Source organism: Somniosus microcephalus, chromosome 10 (assembly GCF_052327205.1).
Source record: "Somniosus microcephalus isolate GS21.2 chromosome 10, FLI_Smic_1.0, whole genome shotgun sequence".
Classification (NCBI taxonomy): domain Eukaryota; kingdom Metazoa; phylum Chordata; class Chondrichthyes; order Squaliformes; family Somniosidae; genus Somniosus; species Somniosus microcephalus.
The window spans coordinates 216,223,477-216,245,573 of record NC_140996.1 but is presented as its reverse complement, the minus strand read 5'-3'; positions in this window follow the sequence as shown (position 1 = coordinate 216,245,573).

The following is a 22,097-nucleotide window of genomic DNA, read 5'->3' as shown; positions in this document are numbered from 1 at the left end:
AGCAGATTTTTAAAATGTAGTAAAGATGAAAAACTGCTTATGACAGTGTACGATGACGAATGTAATTAGATTCAGATGTGGAAAATATTTATATTGAAAATATGTATCCATGCACTTGTGTGAATTAATATACGTGTGTAAGTCAATCTTTGTTGAAATTCTTCACATCTTTTTAACCCACCACAATCACGATTGAGCTCCCGAGAAGCATATACTGTACTGGAAGAGTTTAACCAACTTAAGAAGCACAACGCGTTGTTGCAGTGTGCCACACGTATTGCTCATGTTAAAACAACATGCGACAGTAACATTTGCTGATCTCTCTCTCTATTGCAGAAACGCACAAAGAGCAAGATGTTTCCAATGAAGCAGTGCCGTCGTGCAGGCACGGAAATATCTTGATGGGTGGTGTGGCAATTGCCATCATTCATTTCCTGAGAACAGGTAGATGGAAATAAAAGTTGTTCAATTCTTAGGTGATTTTTTTCAGTCAAAACCAGAAGCAACGTTCCAGTGGATTTTTAAAAATATTTTTGCACATACTAATTTGTTTGGCAAGTGCACCATTATTCCAATAAATACAAGCAAACTTCAGCTTGGTGTATACAGTATATGCATTTGGGCTGTAGTCAATCTCTGACTATCATTGCAGATTTAAAAACCTATTGTGAAGCTTGCAACGCGTACAATTTATGTTTCTGAATCTATATATTTTCACACTGTACATTTTGTGTTCTGAATGTGTGTATTTTTAGAATGTAGGGTTCATGTCTGTGCATATATTTATGCTGGATTGCATGATGCAGTTTCTCTTTTACCATAGATGTATGATCCATCATTCTGCATGTGTATATGTTAATACTGCACAAATCATCTTTCTGAATGTGCTTTTTAATACTGGGCAGTTCATGTTTTTGAACATTTATATTGAATAATTCCTGCATCCAAACATATATTTTACATTGTGCAATTTGGGTTCCTGCATGTATATTTTTATACTGCACAGTTCATGTTTGTGCATTTATTTATAATGGATTGCATGATTTACATTTATGATTGCTCCCATGCTGCACAATTTATCTTTTTGAATGTGTTTTTAAATACTGTGCAATTTGTGATCCTGAGAGTATTTTAAACAGTACAATTTGTGCTTCTGAATATGTATATTATTATCTACAATTCTTGCTTCTGAAAGTGTATATTTTTATTGAGTACAGTTCATTTTTGTGTATTTATTTTTATTCGTTCGTGGGATGTGGGCATCGCTGACAATGCCGGCATTTATTGCCCATCTCTAATTGCCCTTGAGAAGGTGGTGGTGAGCCTTCTTGAACCGCTGCAGTCCGTGTGGTGAAGGTACTCCCACAGTGCTGTTAGGGAAGGAGTTCCAGGATTTTGACCCATGAAGGATCGGCGATATACTTCTAAGTCAGGATGGTGTGTCTTTCTAGGTGGAAGAGGTCACAGGTTTGGGAGGTGCTGCCGAAGAAGCTTTGGCGAGTTGCTGCAGTGCATCTTGTAGATGGTACACACTGCAGCCACAGTGCACCAGTGGTGGAGGGAGTGAATGTTTAAGGTGGTGAATGGCGTGCGCATCAAGCGGGCTGCTTTGTCCTGGATGGTGTTGAGCTCCTTGAGTGTTGTTGGAGCTGCACTCATCCAGGATTGCATAATGCACATTTCTGTTTTTAATTGCAACATTTAAGTTCCTATGTCTGAATATGTATATTGTGCAAGTTGTCTTTCTGAATGTGTACTTTTATACTGTACAATTCATGTTTCTGAATACATATCATTTATATTGTGCAATTCCTAGTTGTGAATTTATATTTTCCATTACAAAATTTGCTTCCGAATTTGTATTTTTATACTGTACAATTCGTGTTTCTGATTGCATCATTATTATACAGGTATTGTGCAATTCCTATTTCTGTGTTTCTATTTCTACACTGTACAATTCGTGTTTCTGAATGTTTTATATACTGTACAATTCACACATGGCAATTGTGTTTTCATATTGCACAGTTTCTGTTTCCTGATTTGTATGTTTATTATGTACAATTCATATTTCCAAAGCTTTATTTTTATTTTGTAAACTTATTTACACTTTACTATTTGCGTGTGTTTCTAACCTTTACCAAATGATAGACACTTCCTGATTAGTTTTGTTGTGCTGTACTGGAAACAGGGGAAGTCCTGTTGCTGGTCCTGCAGCTGATGTGGGCCCAGAAATTCAGGTCGGGGGCTTCCCGCGGGTGCAAGCCCCCGACCTGCACTTGCCTTGCGCGCCGGCTGTTGAGCTGTGGGCCCCCGTGGAATTGCGATCCTGGGCCACCTCCAACTGCCGGCGCGCAGTGCTTGCATATCCCAGGGGCACAGTTAGTTTGTTGCGTCCCCTGGGATCACGTGGGCCATGGAGAGCCAATGGTAGCAGGGAATACTTCATTCATAAGTTTGACAGGACCTGTCAAACCTATAAATACTATAAGCCCCAAAACATCACAATCTTCAAATAATTTTTTTTAAATCACATTTTTTAAATAAACTATAAATTACATGAAATAACTATTTTAAACAATAATTTAAATTTTTGAAAAAAATAATTTTATTTTCTAACAGAGCTAAAAATAAACTTACTTTTCTTTAAAGAATTTAAAAATAATAAACCTGTGCTAAAAATGTTTTAATTTTAATTAATTCACCACTTACCTTGTAAAAAGCAGGCCTTGCGACTGCTTTTTACATGTCTAACTTCTGGAGACTTACCCTCCCGGGAAAACCTGCAAAAAAAACGGAAGTTCAATGCGCATGCGCTGCCTCTCCTGCACACGCATTCGACTTCTGAACCCCTTCTTTCAGGGGAACGGAAGTGCCGGTTTCCCGCGCATGCGCAGCGCATGCAGGAAACCGGCACTTCCATTGGGCCTATGGGTGAGTACCCCGTGCGTACTCACCCGTGGAGACCCGAATTTCTGGGCCATTATGTGTGAGAAAGGGATGTGTGGGTTTCCAATGCTCCAGAATTCCAAAGATTAAACTGTTCATTTCACTATTACAAACTGTGTTCTACAAAGTCTCAGAAAAGGTGTCTGTACAGCAAAAAAGCTTGACTCAAATCAAATGTAAGTTACCTGCCAATAATTGGAAGATGCACCATTATTTTTATCAACAGGAAACTTTGTAGAAATGTGTTGAGATACATAGATATAAAGACTGTTAATGTTTTTTTTACTAATTCATTACCTGCTGTTCACGTGCAAACTTATAATAACTCCAGTCAGATTTATAAACTTTGAAATTATTTTATGATTTTTATTTAAAAGTATTATTTATGAAGTATAAACACTGAATAATAAATAAAAAATCTTGGTACCGTGTAATTTTTAAAAAAACTTAAATTTTTCCCAAAAATTCAATGAAAGAAACAATATTCAAGTTTGATGCACTTTTTATTATCCACATAAAATTGAGTCAGCTTGGCTCAGTTGAAACATATAGGGGGAAAAATTCAGTATCGCCCCGTTTGGGGCGCCATTATTGGCTGTGCTCAAAGTTTAGCGCCTGGCGCTAATTATCACCTCCGATAACAAACTTGACTTTTATCGCCCCTGGAGGCGATTGGAGCGCTAAATCAGGCGTTTCACACCTGCCTTAAGGAGCAAAGGCCGAGGAACAAGGCGCTACCTCAGAGCGCTGGCGAAGCTCATGTGATGTCAGTCAGCAATGGAACACAGACACACGGGCGCCGGCCAGTTCTTAAAGGGGAGTTCTGATGAAAGGTCATCGACCTGAAATGTTAACTCTGTTTCTCTCTTCACAAATGCTGCTTGACCTGCTGAGTTTCTCCAGCATTTTCTGTTTTTATCTTAAAGGGGAGGGTTGATTTTGCTCTCCATCCACATCCTGTTCACTGCAGCCTTGAATCTCGGCCTGGAGAGACCTGTACATCAAATCTACTGGAAAGAACAATGGAGAGACCCAGGGAATGAGCTCAGTGTGCAGCCCCCACAGTCTCTTCTAAATCAATACAAGGAAGGGCAAATCAAAATGAACCTGCAAAGTGCTGCTCAGTACCCAAAACTCCTTCACACAGCGTTGAATCTTTCCAGAAGTCTCTCTCTCAGAATGCGTGGTGCAAAAACGTCACCAACAAAAAAAGGCAGGAAGCGGTCGCCTTTAAATAGTGCTCCCCCCAGTCCCTTTCTGACTGCAATATGCTCCCCTCAACCTGTCGTTGCTAGCAGCAAGCGGTAAGGCATGGGGCGCCACTCAATATCCAGTCCGGGGCGCTACCGGGGCATTGCGCACTCGACTGAAGTCACGATCTGCCAGCGCAGGAGATCGTGGCAGTAGTGTATAGCGCCGCCGCAAAATGTCTAGTTAATTTCGCGAGCAGTGCAAACATCGTCGTGCCCGGGCGCTAGTTGCTTTGCGTCCCACTAGCGCCCTCTTAAGGAGCTAATGGGAGACGCAAACCAACTGAATTTCCCCCCCATAAGATTCTGAGGGGGATTGACAGGGTAGATGCTGAGAGGTTGTTTCCCCTGGCTGGAGTGTCTAGAACTAGGGGTCACAATCTCAGGGTAAGGGGTCGGCCATTTAAGACTGATGAGGAGAAATGTTTTCACTCAGAGGGTTGTGAATCTTTGGAATTCTCTACCCCAGAGAGCTGTGGATGCTGAGTCTTTGAGTATATTCAAGGCTGAGATCGATAGATTTTTGGGCAGTAAGGGAACCAAGGGATAGGGGGATTGGGCAGGAAAGTGGAGTTGAGGTCAAAGATCAGCCATGATCTTATTGAATGGCGGAGCAGGCTCGAGGGGCTGAATGGCCGACTCCTGCTCCTATTTCTTATATTCTTATGTTGACACTCTTGTCTCTGAGTCAGAAAGTTGTAGGCTTAAATCACACTCCAGGATTGGGCACAAATTCTTTGCTGTCCCCACTCCAGTACAAAACCGAGGGAAAGCTGCCTTGTTGCATTTTGGACGGGACATTAAACCATAGCCTGTGTTGAGATGGATATTAAGGATCCATGGGACTATGAGGAAGAGCAGGGGCTTCTCCCAGTGTCCTGGCCAACATTCCTCCCTGAGCCAAGACGATCAAGAACAATTAACTGGCTATGTGTTCCATTGGTGCTTGTGAATTCTTGCTGTGCACAAAATAGCTGTTGTGTTTGCCGACGTAACAGTCTTCATAGAAAATCATTAGGTGGCAGTCATGGCTGAGTGGTCAGAGTGACTTCTGCCTCTAGGCTGAAAATCTCAGTGCAGCACTGAGGGAGCGCTGCACTGTCGGAGGTGCCGTCTTTCGGACGAGGCCCCATCTGCCCTCTGAGCTGAGATCCCATGGTACTATTTTGAAGAAGAGCTGTGGGAGTTCTTCCCCGGAGTCCTGGCCAATATTTATCCCTCAAACCAACATCACTAAAACAGGTGATCTGGCCATTACCTCATTGCTGTTTGTGGGATCTTGCCGTGCACACGTTGGCTGCCACGTTTCCTACATTACAACAGTGGCTACACTTCAAAAGTACTTCATTGGTTTGGGATGTCCAACAGTTGTAAAATGGCTATATAAATGCAAGGTTGTTTCTTTTTATATAACATTACACCTATAGTGGTTTTGAAGCTGTGGGTGCAGATGATTCCTCTTTGATTATATGTGCTACAGTGCATGCTTTCAGCTGCCCCCTCCCATCCCACCCCTCCCAATCTTTCCGCCCCTACACTTGCTTAAAAACCTGTTACATCTCCAACTTTTTCCAGTTCTGAAGAAGGGTCATCGACCTGAAATGTTAACTCTGTTTCTCTCTCCACAGATGCTGCCTGATCTGCTGAGTATTTCCAGCATTTTCTGCTTTTATTTCAGATTTCCAGCATCCAGCAGTATTTCGCTATTGTAATTGTTGAATCCGTGTGTTAATGGAGACACGGAATGCAGGAGTTGATTTAACAAGTGTTTACTGAACAAAGTCTGGAGGTGAACTAACTATACAAGACGCTATACAGGCTTATATACCCGAGTGGTCACTACCGGTACTACAGTACACAGGGGCTTCAAAAAAACATAGTTCCTCTTAAAGGTACATACACTACAATTCCTCCCCTTTTAAATAAATAGTACATAACATTTTAAGTAATCATTAAATAACATTTTTACAAGAACAATAATCTACACTTGCTGAAGTTAATCAATTACAAATTCAATCTCTCTGGAGGCTTCCTGACTTGGTCCGGATAACGCCTCGGTGGTGTAGTAGGTTCTTTTGGCAAGGTCAATTCGGCTTGAATGCCAGTGTCGGGTTCGTCTGGTTCCAGTATCACCGGATCGGAGGTAGATACTATGGGTATCTCTGCTTCATCACTAGGCGTATAGAGTTGTGGTGTAGGTTGTCCCTTTTCGGATGACTCTATGATCTGGTCAGCATAGCGCCTTATTATGCTTTCTCCAATGTCCACGGTATACATCAGTGGTCCTAGTCATGTGCAAATAGTTCCAGGCTGCCATTTCTCGGTACGGTAGTCCCGGGCCAAAACTTGTTGACCTATCTGGAAGGTTCTAGTTGGCCTTTCATTCATGCTTTGAAATTGCCGGTTCTCTACGATCCTACTGACGTTTGGCTTGATCAAATCCAGCCGGCATCTTAGTCTTCTATTGAAAAACATCATGACGGGGGTGTGGTTTGTAACCACATGTGTTGCATTCCTGTACGCAAACAAGAAGTTATCTACCTTATGTTGTAGATTTATGTCTTCATTACCCATGGCCTTTATGGCCTTCTTGAAGGTCTGGACAAACCTTTCAGCTAATCCATTGGTGGCGGGATGGTATGGGGCGGACGTGTAGTGCTTAACCCCATTGTTTTTTAAGAACTTCCTGAATCATTCGGATACAAATTGCGGTCCATTATCAGAACAGATCTGTTCAGGCAGCCCATTCCTGGCGAATATGGTCCTTAATACTGTGATGGTTTTTTCCGTGGTGGTGGAGGACATCTTTATTACCTCCGGCCACTAGGAGTGTGCATCAACCGCGATTAAGAACATTGAGTCCATAAATGGACCAGCAAAGTCGATATGTACCCTTTGCCATGGAGATGAGGGCCACTCCCATGGATGTAGAGGGGCTTGTGGTGGGGCGTTTTGGACCTTCTGGCACCCTAGACAGCTCTTGGTCATTTCTTCGATGTCTCCATCTATACCTGGCCACCACACAAACGCTCTGGCTAAGTTCTTCATTTTCACTCCACCCAGATGCCCCTCGCGAAGTTCCTTTAGCACTTTATCTTGGAGTTTGGGTGGAATCACCACTCTGGATCCACACATCAAGGTTCCTCGGCACACTGACAGCTGTTCTTTGTGAGAATGCTGGCAACAGTGGTTCGCCATGTGCTGGCCATCCCTTCACCGTTAAATCGTAGACTTGTGAGAGAGTTGGGTCATTCCTCGTTTCCTTTTCAATGGTAGAATTTGTCACTGGTAGACATTCCACTATGGTCGAGTGGAACATCTCCACTGGGTCCACTGTAGGCGCCTCTTCTACCGTTGGCAACGGTAGGCGCGATAACCCGTCAGCATTCCCATGCTGTTTTGTTCCTTTGTATTCTATGTCATATTGGTGTGCCCCTAGGAAAAGGGACCACCTCTGTAGCCTTTGCGCTGTCATAATGGGAACTCCCTTTTTAGGGTTGAATATGGAGACGAGGGGTTGGTCAGTCAACAAGGTAAAAAAATTTCCGTGTAGGTAATGGTTGAACTTCTTCACCCCCCCCCCCCCCCCACACCAGGCTGAGTGCCTCCCTGTCGATCTGGGCATAGTTACGCTCAGCTGAGTTCAATGAGCGTGACGCAAAAGCTATCGGCCGCTCTGAGCCATCAGGGAATCTATGCAATAATACCGCTCCTACGCCGTAAGGGGATGCATCGCACGCCAGTCTGATTGGCAGTGATGGGTTGTAATGAGCCAACACTTCCTTGGACGTGATCAAGCCTTTGCATTTATGGAATGCACGTTTACAGTCTTCGCTCCATTTCCAAATTACTCCCGTTTGTAGCAGTGTGTTAAGAGGGTGCAGAACCATTGATAAGTTCGGTAAAAATTTATGATAGTAATTTATTAATCCCAGGAACGACCTTAATTGTGAGACATTTTCAGGCGCGGGTGCTTTTACGACCGCCTCAATTTTTTCAGGTGACTTATGCAACCCTTCTTCGTTAATGACATGGCCACAATATGATATTTGTTTCTGGAAAAACTTGCACTTGGGGCGATTTGCTCGTAGGCCCCGTTCTCGCAGCCTCGTGAGCACCTGCTCCAAATTGGCAAGGTGCTCGTTGTCATTTTCTCCTGTTACAAGGATGTCGTCTAGGTAGCATTGAATCCCTGGAATCCCTTGCAGGACTTGCTCCATAGCTCTTTGCCAGATAGCTGGAGCTGATGCTACTCCGAAAACCAGTCGATTGTACTGGTACAGGCCTTTGTGTGTGTTTATCGTGAGATACTTTTTAGAGGCCTCCTCAACCTCCATCTGTAGATATGCCTGTGCCAAGTCAATTTTGGTGGAACGTTTCCCTCCGGATAGTGAGGCGAAAATATCTTCTATCCTCGGAAGAGGATACTGTACCGTGTGAAGAACCGGGTTTACAGTCACCTTGAAGTCCCCACAGATGCAAATTTTTCTCTGTCCTTCAGATTTATCATTATCCAACGTTTTCTTCATGACCGGGACGATGGGTGTTGCCCACTCGCTCCAATCTACCTTGGATAACACGCCTGCTTTTTCCAAATTCTCCAGCTCTGCCTCGACTGCTGGACGAATTGCGTATGGCACCCGCCTTGCCTTAAAAAACTTGGGAATTGCCGCATCTTCCACTTTTATTGAGGCGGTGGTGCCTTTCAGGGTTCCTAGTTCCTGTTGAAACACTTCTTTGGCGTTAGCCAAGATTTCTTTTAATCGTCCAGGTATGACGTCATCATTATTTTTCTTACTGGTCACTGTCAGTGCCTGAATGGAGTGCCAGTCTAAACGTATCTTTCTGATCCATTCACGTCCCAACAACGGTGGACCACCAATTTGCAGAACGTATAAATACAACTTCTGTATTTCTTTGCCGTTGTATACAACAGGCACCTTTATTTTCCCTCTGGGTTATACTTTCTTACTTTCTGCCCCGTATATGTCTTCAAGATAATGGATGTGTCTTTCAAAGGTATATGCGGAAATAGCCGCTCGTAATCCCGTCGACTTATGACGGTCAGAGCTGATCCTGTATCTAGCTCCATTTTAACTGGGGACCCCACTATCGTGAGGGTAACCCAAATGGTCTGGTAATCTTCTTTGGCAATTACATTATGTAATTTGAGACAGCTTAGTCTCTTGTTTCCGGAGTCGCTATCGCTCTTCTGGTCTTCGGAGCTACTGTCCGTCATCATTTGTACCTTTCTGTACTTTTCCTTATTGACCTTTTTTACTGTCAGCGGATTTTTTTCCAGATTTGCATACACGTGCAATGTGTCCCATCTTTCCGCATTGCCTGCATGTTTTGTCCTTGAACCTGCAGTCCCTCTGGTCATGGGTGGATCTGCCGCAGCGATAACATCTCTCGAAACCCCGTGTCATTTCATGGGTGCCGAAGTCCTGTGGCTTTTGCTGTATCTCTGCAGCTCCTCTTGCTGCTGCTTCGTATGATACAGCCACACTGAAAGTCTTGTCCAGTGTCAAATCTTTCTCAGGGTAGTCTTTTCTGTGTTCCTTCGCTTAGGAGACCGCAGACGAATTTGTCTCGTAGAGAATCTGCCAGTCCTGCCCCGAATTGGCAGTGCTTTGACAGCTTTTGTAATTCAGTGAGGTAATCAGCGTTACTTTCATTCTTGTGCTGATTCCTCCTGAAGAATTTGAATCGTTCCACTATCAACAGCGGTGTTGGGTTTAAGTGCTCCTGTAGGGTATCAACAATCTCCTTAAAATTCTTGTCCATCGGTTTGGCTGGAGTGATCAAGTTTCGTAACAGCCCGTATGTCCTTGCACCCATCAGATTTAGAAGTACCGATGCCTTTTTATCATCCGCTACTTCATTCACCTTGCAATATACCTCCACTCTTTCCACATATGTGGTCCAATCCTCTATATCACTATCGAAAGCAGTAATATTGCCAGTCTTAGGCATCCTGAAAATCAAAAATGGCGCCTCCCGTGCTTTTCCTCCTTCCCTGCCGAGTCAAGATGGTGCCTCCCGCACTTTCCCGCCGCTGCCGCTGCTGCCAACGCTGTTCTCCGCGGTATTTCTATTTTTTTATTTACACATATATTTTAAACAGTTTCTCCGTCACTTGGAGAATCGTTCCCGTCGGACTCTCTGGGACTTTCCCCTCCCTCTGCTCGGTCCGAACGCCGACCTGCTTTGCAGCGCCGGCCGTCTCCTGAGTACTCCACCCTCTGTCTCTGTTTGCTTCTGCTTTCCGACTCGCTGCCCGGCCCCGCTGCAGAGCCACCCGATCGAGCCCCAGCCTGCCGCCCAGGAAGGATCAGTGCACTACCTGCCACCAGCCCGTTTAGCTGGTGAAACCAGTTTTTTCTTTTTTTTTTCTTCGACCTTCGTCTGAGGAATCGATCTCCTTGAGGTGCTGCCAAATTGCAGGTAAGTTTGTTTCTAACTCGTCGCCACTGTTGAATCCGTGTGTTAATGGAGACACGGAATGCAGGAGTTGATTTAACAAGTGTTTACTGAACAAAGTCTGGAAGTGAACTAACTATACAAGACGCTATACAGGCTTATATACCCGAGTGGTCACTACCGGTACTACAGTACACAGGGGCTTCAAAAAAACATAGTTCCTCTTAAAGGTACATACACTACAGTAATAGTGTATTCACTGTCACTTCTAGGAATGCCCACCTTGAAGCAGTTCTGCTCTTCTCTCCGACGGTATTTCCGTTTGTCTCTTTTACCTTGTTCATCCTCCCCTCCCCCCCCCTTTCCCTGTCCCTACACTTGCTTAAAAACCTGTTCCATCTCCAACTTTTTCCAGTTCGGATGAAGGGTCATCGACCTGAAACATTGGCCCAGAAATTCGGGTCGGGGGCTTCCCGTGGGTGCAAGCCCCCGACCTGCACTTATCTTGCACGCTGGCCATTGAGCTGTGGGCCACGGAATTCCGATCCAGGACCTGGTCCAGCTGCCGGCGCGCAGTGCTTGTGTATCCCAGGGGCGCAGTTAGTTCGATGCGTCCCCTGGGATCACATGGGCCATGGGCAGCCAATCAGAGCAGGGAATGCTCCATTCATAAGTCTTGACAGGAAGTGCTGTCAAGACTTATAAATACAACAGCCCCAAAATAGCACTAAACCTTCAAATAATTTTTTTTTTAAATCACATTTTTTAAATAAACTATAAATTACATGAAATAACTATTTTCAACAATAATTTACATTTTTGAAAATAATTTTATATTCTAACGGGGCTAAAAATAAACTTACCTTGCTTTAAATATTTAAAAATAATAAACCTGTGGAAAAAATGTTTTCATTTCAATTAATTCACCACTTACCTTGTAAAAAGCAGGCCTTACGCCTGCTTTTTAAATGTGTAAATTCTGCAGGCTTACCCTCCCGGGAAAACCTGTATAAAATTTTTTTTAAAAACTAAGTTTGATGCGCATGCGCAGCCTCCCCTGCGCACGCGTTCGACCTCTGAACCTCTTCGTTCAGAGGAACGGAAGTGCCGGTTTCCCGCGCATGCGCAGTGCATGCAGGAAACCAGCACTTCCATCGGGCCCACGGGTGAGTACCCAGCGCGTACTCGCCCGTGGAGACCCGAATTTCTGGGCCATTAACTCTATTTCTCTCTCTACAGATGCTGCCTGATCTGCTGAGTATTGTGAAGGAATAGCCATGATTCAGATACCATGAACAGATTTCTAATATTAATACATGATATACTGGGTTTAAAAATCTAAAGCCTCAGACACAAGCTGTAAAACCTCAGACATAGGCTGTAAACAGAGAACAGGCTTCTGAGATAAAGATCAGTTGATAACAAAGTTGTAAACAAGCTTTGAAATGGGAATTAGTTAAATATACTAAAACAATGAAAGATTGAAGCAAACCATTGGTGCTTCCGAAAGGTCTAGAGTTTGGAGGTAACACACTGAGAAATGCCCAGTTCAAAGTATTAAGAGCTAACATGTGAAACAGAAACACAAACATTAAAAGAGGCAAGTGCCTTTGAAAGAATGACATCAAGTAAAGAAACACCTGCTGGTCAAATAGTTTTATGTTAAACTTGGAAGACAGGAAACGCGATTAAATATGCAACCAATTGAGATAGCTAGAAATGCATGAACCACACTGTTCAAAGTGTCTTTAATTTATACATATAGTAAATATGATACCAACAAGGACACTTTGAAGATATAACTTCAATAGAGACACCAAGCAATTACATTGTGTTTGTATTGAACTTGGAGCAGTAAGGGGAGTCACAATGTCTGCTAAAAACCAGTAAAGCCAATATTAAGAATTGAATGAAGAATCTTCGATAAGAATGATATCAAACAGAAACCATTGCTGTCATTGTTTTTATGATAGTTTTTGGAACACCTAAAGGTAGAGAAATAATTATGCAAGCAATAGTTGAATTGACAGTAAGAATAGAAAGCATTCAAACAGAGGTCTCAATAAAGACGATTAGCTGACATCAGCAGAGAACATCAAAGAATAAACCAAAGCAAAAAGAGTATAAAACCTAGACCTTTTCAACAGAAAGGCAGAACTCGCTGAACGGGCAAAGTGTTTCTCAACTCTTCAGAGGCATCTCTGAGTCTTTAACTATGAGTCTCAGGAAGTCAAAGTGATTGATTTTGGTGGATGTTCTGGATTTAGAAATAGTAAGAAAAGTAGAAATGTAACGAAGTTAAGATTTGAGAATAAGGATCTCTAAGAAATAAGAAATGAAAGCTAATTGTTTTTGAACTGTAATATTGCGATGGATACACCAGCTGTTAACTACATGTCAGTTCTTTAATAAATTTATATATTTGTAGAACTGTTTCACAGAGTAATTTCTGTATCAATCTCGCAAACTCAAATCTCTGTATATTCTCTGGTGAAGAGTTGCAGAGTTATGGGGGGTATTCCGGACCCTCATAATATCCGGAAGGTCACAGTCTAGTTAAACTTATTAAGTGCTATCTGGAGGATGGTAATATCTTCAGGTCCTTCCTTTCCTTTAGGGAGAGATAGCCTGGACCTTTAGGCCCAAGTAAGCGTCTTGTGGAGTTCGGCTGACTCTAACTTTTGTTGAGGGTGAACGTCTGGGGAGTACGCCTGATCTGGGGTAGTCCGAAAGTGCTAGGACTGTAATTATCCCTTCATTATTTCCAGCATTTTCTGTTTTTATTTCTCCTTCCTCTTGGTGCCCTTCTTCACCCCATTAAAGAGTGCCTGAGGCGCTTATTTTAACATGAGGAGCGCTTCAGAAATATAGGTTGTTGCTATCGCCGAACTGTAAACTTGGAGTTGACCTCCTCAGCCAAGAGATTTCAGCTCCTCCCTGCCACAGAGCAGCATTGTTGAGGTTGCTGCAGCTAACACAGCACATGTAGTCAGGTTTGGGGCAGAATAGATAATTTGATTGCAGACTGCAGCGACCACAGCCACACAGATACAGCAGCTGTGTGAAAAGGAGCCACAGCTACCATGTTTATTTTTGGGGGTGTTATCAGTTTAATCGAGTCTGAGGCTCACAACCTCTCCACAAGAGAATAGTGTAGGGCTGCTATGCAACATGCACCTTAAACATAAGGTAATGTTTCTTTAATTGGTACAAATACCCATTGGAAGAAAGCTTGGCTCACGTAATATATTTGTTGCAGTGGAACAAACCCATTGTGTAGGCCACACTTTCTCCATTCAGGGAACAGGCCACTGTTACAGTTCAAACTTTTTTTTTCTCCAATAAAAAGAAAGACTTGCATTTTTTACAGCGCCTTTCACGACCACCGGACGTCTCAAAGCGCTTTACAGCCAATTAAGTACTTTTGAAGTGGAGTCACTGTTGTAATGTGGGAAACGCGGCAGCCAATTTACGCACAGCAAGGTCCCAGGATGCCGTTATTCATGTCCATGCCTAGATAATAGTTTCCATTACATAAAAACCTAGAAGATAGGAGCAGGAGTAGGCCATTCGGCCCCTCAAACCTGCTCCACCATTCAATGTGATCATGGCTGATCATCCAAATTCAGTACCCTGTCCCTGCTTTCTCCCCATATCCCTTGATCCCTTTAGCCTTAAGAAATGAGCAAACTTGTGAACTGGAGGCTTCGGGGTGGGGGGGGGAATTTTGCCAGCCCTTTGGAGGCGGGACTGCCGGGAAAAAGGCAGAATCTGGGGGCGGGCACCTATCCCGCCCCCAACCCGCCTCCATGCCATCTTCCCAGGAGGCGGGTTCCCGACCCGCACTGTTTTTTGGCTAATCCCTATTTTCAGCCCTGAAGTGTGGGCTTCCCGACAGCTCCAAACCTCGCCAGGGTCAGCGAGGCGGGCCGTGAGTCTGCGGGGGTCGGAGGGGTCAAGATGTCCGGTGTGCAGGTGAATAAAAAGGTGCATGTGTGCAGAGGTAAGTGTGTGAGGTGTGTGTAAAGTGTTTTAGTAAGTTTTACTTACCTTTACTTCTTCCTGCAGGCTTCCTCCCTTCAGGTCTCGGGAGTCCCTCATCTCACTGGCACAGCAAGCAGAACAGCCGCTGAACTGTCAAAAGCTGCAGCTTCTGCTTTCTGCTCAGGAGAGCTCTCTAATTGAGCCTGAGTGGAAGGACTCAACTTAGAGGACAGATTGTCAGTGTTTGACCGCTTCACAGAGCCGTCAAACGCTGACATTTCATCTGTCAATGAAACCTCACTCGCTGAACGGGCTTAACAAGGTCAATCAAGGGAAAATAGCATAGGTTGGCCAGAAGTCAATGGAGGCAGGTTTAAAACCCGACAAGTGGGAGTCCCACCTCCAAAAGCTCCCCATTGAGAAAATCTAGCCCTTCCTGACGGTTTAATAATCCATTTTTGACGTCCGCAGTAACTGAAAAACACGACACTGTTTGGTTGAAATGGATTCGGCACACAACACTTCCCTCATCCTTCAAAGAACCCATAATCCGATTAACTTTGAACACCATGCACACAACCTGCAACAGCCATTATAGTTTTTCAAGAAATGAGCATACTTCAAAGATTTATATATACTCCCACAATCACACTCACTCGCAGGCTCACTCAGGATGACAATTCTGCTTTCAGCACAGGCTACACATTTAACAATTATTCAAACTGCCCAACAGAGAGATTCTGACAGGACTTCCCAAAAAATGCCCTCTAACTTCCCTTCATGCCTGCCTCTACGACTAGTGATGATTTCACACCCTTCATGTCACTGTTTTCCATCTTTCATTGGCCAATCTTTTTGGGCGCCGCGTTATTTTTTTAATGAATAATTCTCTTTTTAACCTGAGTATACACTATTGTCTGTAATATAATGTTCTGTATGGAAAGTAAAATTCACAGTAAGTACCTCTCATTTGGGCTGCAGTTTACTAACAGTGCAGTGTAACGGAAGGAGTGCCCACTAGTTGACTGTTGATAGATATCTCTTGCAATAAACAAACCAACAGGTTAGAATTCAAAATGATTCTTTATATTTCATAGAATCATAGAATGATACATTAAAATTCTTAAAGGGTTTGACAGGGTAAATGCTGGGAGGATGTTCCCCCTGGCTGGTGAGTCTAGAACTACATAAGAAACAGGAGCAGGCCAATCGGCCCGTCGAGCCTGCTTCGCCATTTCAATAAGATCATGGCTGATCCAATCTTGGCCGCAACACCACTTTCTCGCTCTCTCCCCATTCCCCTTGACTCCCCTGTAGTTCAAATGTCTGTCAATCTATTCAATGACTCCGCCTCCACAGCTCTCTGGGGTAGAGAATTCCAATGATTCACGACCCTCTGAGAAGAAATTCCTCCTCATTTCCATCTTAAATGAGCGACCCCTTATTCTGAAACTATGCCCCCTAGTTCTAGATATCCCCACTAAGGGAAACATCCTCTCAGCATCCGCCCTGTCAATCCCCCTCGGAATCTTATATGTTTCAATAAGATCACCTCTCATTCTTTTAAACTCCAATGAGTATAGGCCCAACCTGCTCAACCTTTGATCATACATTTTGCCAGCATTTATTGCCCATCCCTAATTGCCCGTGAGAAGGTGGTGAGCCGCCTTCTTGAACCGCTGCAGTCCATGTGATGCTTATTATTGTGTTTTGTAGCGGTTTGTTACAACTGAGGGGCTTGCTAGGCCATTTCAGAGGGCAGTTAAGAGTCAACCACATTGCTGTGGGTCTGGAGTCACATATAGGCCAGACCGGGTAAGGACGGCAGATTTTCTTCCCTAAAGGACATTAGTGAACCAGATGGGATTTCACGACAATCCGATAGTTTCATGGTTACCATTACTGATACTAGATTTATTCCAGATTGCACAAGGCCAGTGCAATGGATGAAGGGAGCAATTATGTGGGCTGCTCTCAACATTTCTGTGTACATACAACACTCTCATCTTAAATGCCCTACAGAGATTTAATGAGAGGCATTGATCAGAAACTGAACTGGACCAGCCATATAAATACTGTGGCTACAAGAGCAGGCCAGAGGCTGGGAATTCTGCGGCGAGTGTCTCACCTCCTGACTCCCCAAAGCCTTTCCACCATCTACAAGGCACAAGTCAGGAGTGTGATGGAATACTCTCCACTTGCCTGGATGAGTGCAGCTCCAACAACACTCAAGAAGCTCGACACCATTCAGGATAAAGCAGCCCACTTGATTGGCACTCCATCCACCACCTTCAACATTCACTCTCTCCACCACCGGCGCACTGTGGCTGCAGTGTGTACCATCTACAAGATGCACTGCAGCAACTCGCCAAAGCTCCTTCAACAGCACCTTCCAAACCCGCGACCTCTACCACTTAGAAGGACAAGGGCAGCAGACGCATGGGAACATCACCACCTACAAGTTCCCCTCCAAGCCACACACCATCCTGACTTGGACCTGTATCGCCGTTCCTTCACTGTCGCTGGGCCAAAATCCTGGAACTCCCTTCCTAACAGCATTGTAGGTGTACCTACACCATATGGACTGCAGCGGTTCAAGAAGGCGGCTCACCACCATCTTCTCAAGGGCAATTAGGGATGGGCACTAAATGCAGGCCTAGCCAGCGACGCCCACATCCCATCAATGAATAAAAGAATTTAAAAAAATTCACCAGCCAAGAATCGCACAAGCTCCAGAACCCCCGACATTACTGTCCCGTACTACATAATTGTCGCTGATTGTAACTGTCACTTTATAAAGATAATAACAATTTCTTCTCTGTAATCCAGGTATTGGAGTGGAACCAGCATTTGCAGCAATGGAGAGTCCCCAGAAGGAACAGATTTCTGCAGCAGTGGAAAGCCCCCAGGAAGAAGCTGATCACAAAAAAGAATCTACATACACAGTACAATGAAAGATTGCATTCTGTGCTCCCTTGGCACTTTAGTTTGGCAGAGGAAGGTGAGCAAGAGTAGAAACAGGCTGCCAGAGATGCAAGGTGGCTCAGTGGGTAACGCCCTCACCTCTGAGTCAGAGGATTGTAGGTTAAAGTCCCACTCCAGAGACTTGAACACAAAAATCTAGGCTGACTCTCCAGTGCGGTGCTGAGGGAGCGCTGCACTGTCAGAGGTGCTGTCTTTCGGATGAGACGTTAAACCGAGGCCCCATCTGCTCTCTCAGGTAGACGTGAAAGATCCCACGGCACTATTTCGAAGAAGAGCAGGGGAGTTCTCCCCGGTGTCCTGGCCAATATTTATCCCTCAATCAACATCATTAAAACAGATTATCTGGTCATTTATATCATTGCTGTCTGTGGAATCTTGCTGTGTGCAACCTGGCTGCCCTATTTCCTTCGTTACAACAGTGCAAAAGTCCATCGTTGGCTGTAAATCGCATTGGGACTTCCTGAAGTCATGAAAGGTGCTGTATAAATGCAAGTTATTTCTTTAAGGTGGCACCAAAGGCGCCTTGTCTGTACTTGCCACTCCACTACCCATCAAGAATACCATCCCTAGCACATCTACCTGGAATCAGCTGAAGAGCAGTGCCTTAGGAGGCGGCCAGTTAGCAGGGAGACAGTATAGGGCTGTACCATGGGAAGACCTGCAATCCGAGAGCACAGCCAGTGACTGTCAAAGTCACCACTGCCCTCAAAGTTTATGTTTGCAACTCCTTCCAAGCTAATACTGCAAACATCTGCAATGTTATCCAGTTTGATACTCGATGCATTAGCAAAGTAACTTGCTTTATTCCGGAGTGTCAATGCATTCATCCCTTCACCACTGACCAACAGCAGCAGTGTGAGGTACATTTGCGTGGTTTTCCATGGGTAAAAGAAGCCCTTGATGCAATTCTTTGAGCCTCTGTTCATAACAGCCCAGCCACCACAGACAGAATGGAGTCCTACTCTCTCATTGCCCAGCTAGTCAAATACCAGCAGACTCTAGACTCAACTATTCCAGTGCTGTTCTGGCTGGCCTCCCATCTTCCACCCTTAACAAACTTCAGCTCACCCAAAACTCTGTTGCCCGTACCCTTACTCGCACCCGTTCACCCGTCACCACTGTGCTCGCTGACCTACATTGGCTACGGGTCCACCAATGTCTGAATTTTAAAATTCTTATCCTTGTGTTCAAATCCCTCCATCTCTTCACCCTTCTCTATCTCTGTAACCTTCTCCAGTCCTACAACCCTCCAAGAACTCTGTATTCCTCCAATTCTGGCCTTTTATGCATCCTCCACTTCCTTCACCCCACCAGTGGCGGCCGTGCCTTCAGCCATCTAGGTCCTAGGTGCTGGAATTCCCTCCCCAAAACAATGCACCTCAACCTCTCGCTCCTTCTTTAACACAGTTTTTAAATCAAGCGTTTGGTCACCAGTCCTAATATCCTTCTTTGTCCCTGTGTCAATTTTTGTCTGATTATGTGCCTGTGAAGTGCCTTGGGATGTGTAATAGCACCACCTAGTGACTACTGATGTATATAATAATAAAGCACATGGGCAGCGCAGCTCTTACCATGTTGTACTGTTGTATATATATGCTGTGTCCCAAGATATCACAGAATTGGCAACAAGGATGGGAATGCAGATTCCCTAGCTGAAATTTTTGTGGGAGGATAATCCTGCCAACTGACGAAAGGACTGTTAGATGTTCAGGGGTGGGGATGTTCGCTGATGACTGCACAGTGTTCAGTGCCATTCGCAACTCCTCAGATAATGAAGCAGTCCATGCTCACATGCAGCAAGATTTGGACGGCATTCAGCCTTGGGCTGATAAGTGGCAGGTAACATTCGCGCCACACAAGTGCCAGGCAGTGACTATCTCCAACAAGCGAGCGTCTAACAACCGCCCCTTGACAAAGCAACCCGCTTGATTGGCACCCCATCCACCACCCTAAGCATTCACTCCCTCCACCACCGGCGTACCGTGGCTGCAGTGTGTACCAGCTACAAGATGCACTGCAGCAACTCGCCAAGGCTTCTTCGGCAGCACCTCCTAAACCCACGACCTCTACCACCTAGAAGGACAAGGGCAGCGGGCGCATAGGAACACCACCACCTCAAAGTTCCCCTCCAAGTCACACACCATCCTGACTTGGAAATATATCGCCGTTCCTTCATCGTCACTGGGTCATAATCCTGGAACTCCCTCCCTAACAGGACTACAGCGGTTCAAGAAGCTGGCTCACCTCCACCTTCTCAAGGGTAACTAGGGATGGGCAATAAATGCTGGCCTTGCCAACAATGCCCACATCCCATGAACGAATGTAAAAAAAAAGTTCTTCGTTTTGCAGAAAAGTCTTAAAAATCCGAGGTAATTTTGAGCAGACATGGTTGAACTGTCGACGTTGCCAGAGTCCAGATGGCCGCGCCTCAGGGTATACTAGGGCGCTTGAGTCAGTTCGATAGCGACCGAGAGACTTTCAGAGCACATGTGAAGTGGCTAGAAATGTTTTTCACCACGAATAGTATCGTCGAAGTCCCAATGATGTAAACCAAATCCGGGCGGTTTTAGAAATGAAACAGGCTATTTTTTTGACTGAAGCAGGCCCCGAGGTGTATGAAACCCTGAAAAATGTGCTTGTTCCCACCAAGCAGAAGGACATGCCACTGAAGGACAAGAGCACTACAGTCTTGAGCCCCTGGAAATTGCTGACATATTAATGGCCCAGAAATTCAGGTCTCCATGGGTGAGTACGCACGGGGTATTCACCCGTAGGCCCAACGAAAGTGCCGGTTTCGTGCATGCACTGCGCATGCGCGGGAAACCGGAACTTCCGTTCCCTTAAAGGGAGGGGTTCACAGGTCGAATGCGTGCACCAGAGAGGCAGCGCATTCGCCTGGAACTTCCGTTTTTTTTGCAGGTTTCTCCGGGAGGGTAAGTCTCCAGGAGCTACGCTTATAAAAAGCAGTCGCAAGGCCTGCTTTTAACAAGGTAAGTAGTGAATTAAGTAATATTAAAACATTTTTTCCACAGGTTTATTATTTTTAAATACTTTAAAGAAAGATAAGTTTATTTTTAGCCCTGTTAGAAAGTGTAATTAACTTTTTTCAAAAATTTAAATTATTGTTTACAATAGTTATTTTATGTAATTTATAGTTATTTTAAAAATGTAATTTTTTAAAAATGTATTAGAAGTTTTAGTGATGTTTTGGGGCTGAATTGTATTCATGGACCTGTCAAATCTAATAATACAGATTCCCTGCTACCATTGGCTCTACATGGCCCACATGATCCCAGGGGACGCATCGAACTAACTGCACCCCTGGGATACGCAAGCACTGCGCGCCGGCAGTTGGAGCAGGCCCAGGATCGGAATCCCACGCGGGCCCACAGCACAACGGCCGGCGCGCAAGGTAAGTGCAGGTCGGAGGCTTGCACCCGCGGGAAGCCTCCGACCCGAATTTCTGGGCCAATATATTTCCAAGTCAGGATGGTGTGTGACTTGGAGGGGAACTTGGAAGTGGTGGTGTTCCTATGCGCCTGCTGCCCTTCCAGGTAGTAGAGCTCTTGGATTTGGGAGGTTTGACTAGCAGCCTGATGGGATGCTGCCGCCCTTGACCTCTGGGCTGTGTGTCGTGAGGACCCAGCACATGAGTTAGCCATATCTGAGACTCTGGTGGTTCACTGGTGTTACCTGCTTTAAGGACCTCTTCTCATTTCTGGTGCTGCAGATGCTTTGGGCTAAGGGTAAACATCATTCCCTAAATTGTGTACCCTCGCTCCTTGAGTTGCTTTTGCAACTCCTAGCTTGTCAAACAGGCTTTACTTGATTAACCTCTTCCTTACTGTAAGAATAAAAATATATGTTTTGTAAGTGTGATGGACTCGAGACTATTAATATAAGATAAAGATAAATTTGATGTGTACAGATCTCCCCTGGGTAAGGCAACGGCGCGAAACTTGACAAAGGAAACCTGCATAACAAGATAACCCCCCACAGAGACAACATCAAAACTCACCATCGAAACTCAAGAGCCACTAAAAGGCGTCAGCAAACAATTAACTGAAGCAAGAAATGGCACCAGCCACTGCAGACAGACACATGTTCAAAGGAAAGTCAATCAAGAACTGCTGGAATCTAAGACCCAATCATGACGTCTTAAGAATTTAAACTAGAAGACAATGGACTTTAAAAAGATATAAAAACAAGGAACCAAAGGCTCTCTCTCTCACTCTCGACGACCACGGGGAAGAACAAGAAGCTCTCCCTCTACGGACCAGACCAAGAAGCAAGGAAAAAGGCCATGTGCATTGCTTGACTCAGGGAATGACTAGTCTGTGTAAATCTAACCCATTACCTTACGAGTTGTAATCGAGTAGAGTCATAGGATACCAGTAGGCTATTGTTTCGATGTGCATGAGTGTGTGTGTTTAATAAACTTGCATGAGTTTGTGTGTTTAATAAACTTATTCCAAATTGTTTCAAAAGAATTGGTCTTGCTGTCAATTT